Genomic DNA, 6,625 nt, shown 5'->3' with positions numbered 1-6,625 from the left:
ACCTTGACATGCAAGGTTGAGGAAACGGCACCCAAAGCATGCAACCAAGGTCTTGCCACAATAGCTGTATAGGAAGAATAGGCGTCCACCACGATGAAATCTACATTTACCACTTCTAGGCCTGATTGTACAGGCAACCTAATTTGCCCCTTTGGTATGACAGCCTTTCCCTCGAAGCTTATCAAGGGTGAGTCATAAGCTGTAAGATCCTCAAGCTTTAAATTTAACCCTTTAAACAGGTCAGGGTACATGATATCTGCGCCATTGCCTTGATCGACCATCACCCTCTTCACATCGTAATTCCCTATTCTTAGGGTAACAACTAAGGCATCATCATGTGGCTAAATAGTCCCGATTTTGTCCTCTTTCGAGAAACCCAAAACTGGTAGGACATTCGTTTTAATCCTCTTCGGCTGATCCCTTGATTCCTTGGCCAAGGTCCGAGCCACAGACATCACCCTAAAAGGAGTTGAGCTAGTCCTTCCAGGTGCCGCGAAAATAACATTGATTGTACCTAGAGGAGGCCTTGACTAAGAGCCATCGTGGTTTACCGCCCTTAAGTGGTTTCCTTGCCCATTAGGCTGATACAGGAATTGCTTTAGCTTTCCCTCTTTAACCAATTACTCCAAATGATTCCACAGAGTCCAATAATCCTCAGTGGTATGACCCTTCTCCTGGTGATAATGGCAATGGAGATTTTGGTTGCGTCTCAAAGCGTACCCTGCCATCTTATTGGGCCACTTGAAGTATGACTCATGCCTGATTTTCTCCAATAGCTGTTGCACTGGTTCCTTGAAAACGGTGTTGACCACCTGTGGGGCGGTAAGACCAGCTTGTCTGGAAAAATCTCTTGCAGGCCTGTTGTTGTTGTATCTGTACGACCTGAAATCCCTCATCTCCTAAGGGATAACCTTCGCCTTACCCATTCCTTGCTGTTGATCTTCCTCAACCCTTTTGTACTCATCGATGCGATCCATGAGCCGACACACGCTCCTGACAGGCTTTTTCGTCAAAGATTTCCTCAAGTCATGCTCCGTAGGTAGGCCGACCTTGAAGGTCCTTATCGCCACATCATCGAAGTCCCCGTCAATTTCATTAAACATCTCCCAATACCTGTCCGAATATGTTCTCAAGGTTTCCCCTTCCCTCATGGCCATGGATAATAATGAATCTAAAGGCCGAGGAACTCTACTGCACGTGATGAAACAAGAGCCAAATGCCCTAGTAAGTTCTTTGAAAGAATTGATAGAGCCTGCCCTCAAGCCATCAAACCATCTCATGGCCACGGGTCCTAGGCTAGAGGGAAAAATCTTGCATATCAAAGTCTCATTTTTTGAATGTACTGCTATCCTTTGGCTGAAATGGCTCACATGCTCCACAAGATCTGTTTGGCCATTGTAAATAGTGAAGGTCGATTGTGTGAAGCGCCGAGGTAGCCTCCCTTCTTCCAACTTGTGTATGAAGGGTGACCTGGAGATTTGGTGCAACGCCCTACCCATTGCATCATTTCCCAAGCCCTTAGAGGAATAGTTTTTACCCTACCGCCCATGCAGATTGTCTTCCTCGTAAGAGAAAGATTCATTTGGGGGAGTTCTGGATCTCTGCCTGTAATTGTCATCCTCGGAACCCTCTGAAGAGGGATCGGAGACAGAAGGAGTTCACCTTCGCCTTTCGAGACACAATTTCCTTTTTAGGCTGTCAATTTCTTTCTGCATGGCTTTGGTATTTTTCTCGTGAGGAACTCTGCTTCCCCCTTGTGAATGACTCCTACTTCTGGTAGTGTGCGTAGTATGCACACTACCTTCTTGGTTCTCTTCGTGCTCAAGATGCAAGAAGTGATCCTCATGCTGGGAGCCCACAGACTCTATACGATGTTGTAGTCCTGAGCCCACCATGACGTTTGAACCTCTTCGAAGACTAAATCCCCACAGATGGCGCCAATTGTAAGGACACAATTCGAACTCCCGACCCAAAATCAAAAGGGAAAGGGCTTGAAAGGCATTTTTACAATAAATTTGTAGAGAGTGGGCTTGAAATCTAGATTTCAAAGGTGGTTTAAACAACAAAGAAAAACGGACTTTAGGCCCAATGGCACAAATAAGGAATTATCTATAAGAATATGAATGAAAATTTCTCCTCGGACACAATCCGAGGATAGTTTATAATATTACTTCTCAAGATAGATTACAATTGTGGATAGTCAGATTTATCATATACTATTCTTTCTTTTTTCTCCAAAAAAAAGCCTTCCCTTCTTCTGAAGGTCACTTCTTTTATTTATACTTCCTCTTCCTCTCCTTTTCATCTTCCATCTCATGGTTAGATACTTGTCCTATCAAATTTCCCTGAAGTCTTCTGGAGTCAGGGGCCAAGTTCCAAACCTCATGCTCAGGTCCCATTTCTCCATCAATGCAGCCAGCATATCAATTGCAGAGTCTTTAATGCGAGGGCGGTGGTAACAGCCTTATCTTAGATATTCCACCGCCCTTTCTATTACCCTCCACGTGTACCGTGTCTTCCTGAAACCATAGGAATTTCTATAACATAGCCTAGGGATATTAAACCTTCCCTTCTATCACCTCGGCTTTATTATCTGAGGACAAAGTCTTCCTCGGACATAATTATTTATACGCTATCACATATTTACCTAGTATTTTCTTTATGAGGTATATTCACACACCCCTATATCACTTGATGTCCTCAGATTGAGCTTTTAGCCCAATAAATATTCTTGGGCCGTCCTTCATAAATTACTGGGCCCAATGTCCCTATAATTATTATTTAAAAAAATTTGTTAGCAGATGTCCTAAAAGACATTTGTTATTCTTCGATCACTCTTTACTTTAAGTGAACAATTATAATGGGAATGTGTCTCTCATTTTTCATTTTTCTTTTTATGTTTTTTTAGAGTACATAATTTATCACAGTAAAATTTGAGGGTACATAAGTTCAAATCATTTCTAATTTCTTTAACAATTTTGCTATATTGTTTTTTTAATGAAATATATTTTTTATACCATTAAATGTTGTAACCCCCTAATTTCGTATTTTTAAAATTCAACATAAACATTTTCATGCTACTGCAAAATTAATTTGAACTGCACAGAACACCAAACACCAACAAAATTCACCTATGCCAATATGAAAATACCAAAGTACTAAAATAACATAGAATTATCACACATCTCGTAACAAATTCGAATTTATTAGTCGATAGAATTAAATATAACACATATTTAAAATGGAAGTTTTCAATGTGACAACACCAATCACCCTTACAACAACCTTAAGAGTGAGAGGGAGAATCAACCCACTTGGCCGCTGCTGGATCTGGGTGAGAGGGTTGTCACTTTGGTTCGGGAATGCCTGGACCTGTATAAGCCAGTTGTGTTGCCGAGAGGTCCTGGGGTCCAGGTGGGCTGGTCTCGTCCTCCAGTGGGTGCCTTTAAGGTGAACTATGACGTTGCCTGGTTTGAGAATCTGGGTAGTGCAGGCATTGGAGTGGCAATTAGAGATTCAGATGGGGAGATGATTGCGGCTTTGTCTCAGAGAATTATGCTTCCTTTTTCTGTGGAAATGGCAGAAGCTTTGGCTGCTCATCGTGCTCTGCTTTTTGCGCAAGAACTAAGCCTCTCTAAAGTGGTGATGGAAGGTGATTGTTTCCGGGTGGTTTCAGCTCTGAATTCCTCGGTCTGCTGCAACACGTTATATGGGAAATGGTTGAGAAAACCCGTCGTCAAGCTGGTTTGTTTCATTTTTGTAGTTTCTCTCATGTGCGGTGGGGTGGGAATAAGTTAGCCCACGCCCTCGCTAGAAAAGCAGTTTTATCTGCGGGTTTAGATGTTTGGGTAGAAGATTTACCCTCTGAGTTGGAGAGTGTATTCCAATCTAATTATCTTAATTTATAAGAGCTTACATTTTTATCAAAAAAAAAAAAAAAAAAATTTAAGAGAGAGAGAGAGAAAGATTTCATGGTAGCAAAGAATCAAACTCTTGGAATTCCATGGATTAAACTAATAAAATATTAAACTCCAGTCTCGGAACCATCGATTTAACTATTCAAAAATCAATCTCTCTCATACTCCTATAGCAAAATAGTTCTTGGTCAGTTGGTCTTATCAGAAAGTCAATTACTCTCAAAACCGATAAAAAAAAAAGTCCCAAAACTCAAAATAAAAAAGATAGCATGCAATAGTTAAATCCAAATGTCAAATCTTCCATCATTCTAATTTACCCGAGTCGCCATTTTACCCAAATGCCTAGTGTAAAAATGACCTTTTCTTTTTCTTGTAAACAACAGTTAAAAAATTAAAACTTCTAAAAGCTTGCAAAGAAAATGGATGTCATTTGCTACGTAGTTACTTTTACAGTGAATCTAACCTTTCTAGATAAATGTTCTCTAAATAAGCGAAGAAAGCATCTTTTTTTTAAACGGACACATATTTGCATTTCTATACGTTTAGTATGCACTGATGCGCTGGACACAATCACAAACCTTTTTGAACAATCCATATGCTCTAAAAGCAGAAAAAGAAGGGCAAAATCAAATGTTTTGATTCTAAACTAGCAAAATGTTATCTATTTGCTACAAATGGGGGAATATTATTATTCTATCAAATCAAACATATGTAATAATACTGATTTCCTCATGACCATTTGCACCAAGTAGCTTAGCATATCACTTAAATTCTTGCATTTTATTTATTTATTTTAGATTAGTTACTTAAAATGTCAAATCCTTTGCTTCCCCCCATCCAGAAGAGACAAAAATTAATAAATAGAATCTAATTTAAGCATTTCACAACTGCCTAGATTAACACCCAGTGATGGAATCATGGAATTGATAAAATGGTTTCATGAAATTACAATGTTATTGGAGAAGTTGTCAATTTGATGCTTAAACTTGGTCGTCGGAGATAAGATGATGAACCCTATTGGACCCACCATTTTCCTTTAAACTTTCTTATGTTTCTTTAGAACTGGGTTGACACTAATTATCAAAATGCTGAATTAAGAGAAAGCCCAACCATCTTCACCAAATTTAAAGTTTTAAACCGGTCATTTTGCCACATAGCATCTTTTGTCAAATATAGGTTGACATTGTGGGACATGGAAATTTAATAAGGTAATAATGACACGTGTCATATCTAAGGCCGAGGAGGTTGATGCAGTTCTGAGGAGACCATATCCTCGGACGGCAAGGCCGGGAGGCGAGCTTGGGCCACGTCAAAGGCACGTTACCAGAAAAAGTCCCACTATAGAGGAAGAGCTTCAGAGAGGGGGTAAGTACTGACGTATTTGAAGGGATGATAACTATCACCACATTTAATGCACTCCACCAAATCTCTTAACCGCATTTATGTGAAAAAGACCTTGAACAGTATTGTCTTGGTTGCCGCAACTCATAGAAGACTTGGGAAGGCGTCTGATAGGACAAGCACTCGAGTAGCGGCTTGCATGATCAACAAATGGAGGGCCAAGATCAGCTGAAAGATGCTATATAATGTAAAAGATCATCCAGAAATGAGGGGTTATAGGGAGAGAGAGAAACACTGTAGTAAATCGTTCTTGAGATCAGTCTATTATAAGTATATGTCCTCAGACCTTGGTAGTGGACTAGTATTCTTCATTGTTCCTTATCTTTTTCTTCTTCTTCAACTGTGCTAGTTTATTTGATTCACGTTCCTGCCTCTACAAATTCATTGTATTATGTCAACTTATTCTTGGCACTTACAGACATGGTCAATGAAAACTACATAATTTCTTAACTGCTAATTGCTCAAATACAATTTCACCATGAGTTCCTTTTCCACAAAGAAATTTCACAGAAAGTAACTATTATGACTTATGAGCAAAGAGAGGTTCACACCATGCTACTTCGTGCTATTTCTATTAGAAATGTTTAGGTTTAATTCGCCTTTTCTTATTATAATTTATAATTTTATAACTATTGAATTCATTACAAAAATTAGAATAATTAAAGAATTCTGTTAATGGATGTCCTTAGAGCAATTATTAATAAATAATTTTAGGAAATTTTTTATGTTACTTTCACAAGAAATATAAAAAACTATCAAAAAAACGTTTTTTTTTCTATAAAAAGTTTCTAAAAATATTTCCTAAATTAATACTCTTATGACATCTCCGTTAATATTTTTTTAATTATTAAATGATTAAAATTACATTTTTCTAACCATTTAGGATTTTATATTAAAAAAAATTATCTTGATATTGTTATACCATAGTCCATAGCAGATGGTCATGACTCATGACTCATGAATTCAAACTTTGTCTTAAAAAAAACCTACGTATTAAGTCTAACTTATTTATTTATCACCAAGATTAAACCTTTTATTATACCAAGAGGTTGGTAGCTATTGGCCTGATAGCCATGTTTGAGTGCATATTTGTGTAAACACAAATGTAGACTCTACCAGTTACCAGTAGTCTTACTCTTACTTTCAAAAGGCAAATTAAGTCAGATGTTGATTTAGGACACCATTTTTTTTCTTAACTCCTTTCATTTCACATTTCTCTTTCGCTTTCCAGTTTCCACATCAAGTCTATTTCTTTACACATTTTAGACGGTTTTACATTCATGTTATTTCCCTGTCGTTTCAGTGGC

Source organism: Castanea sativa, chromosome 1, assembly GCF_040712315.1.
Source record: "Castanea sativa cultivar Marrone di Chiusa Pesio chromosome 1, ASM4071231v1".
NCBI classification, from domain to species: domain Eukaryota; kingdom Viridiplantae; phylum Streptophyta; class Magnoliopsida; order Fagales; family Fagaceae; genus Castanea; species Castanea sativa.
Note: the sequence above shows the minus strand (reverse complement) of the source record.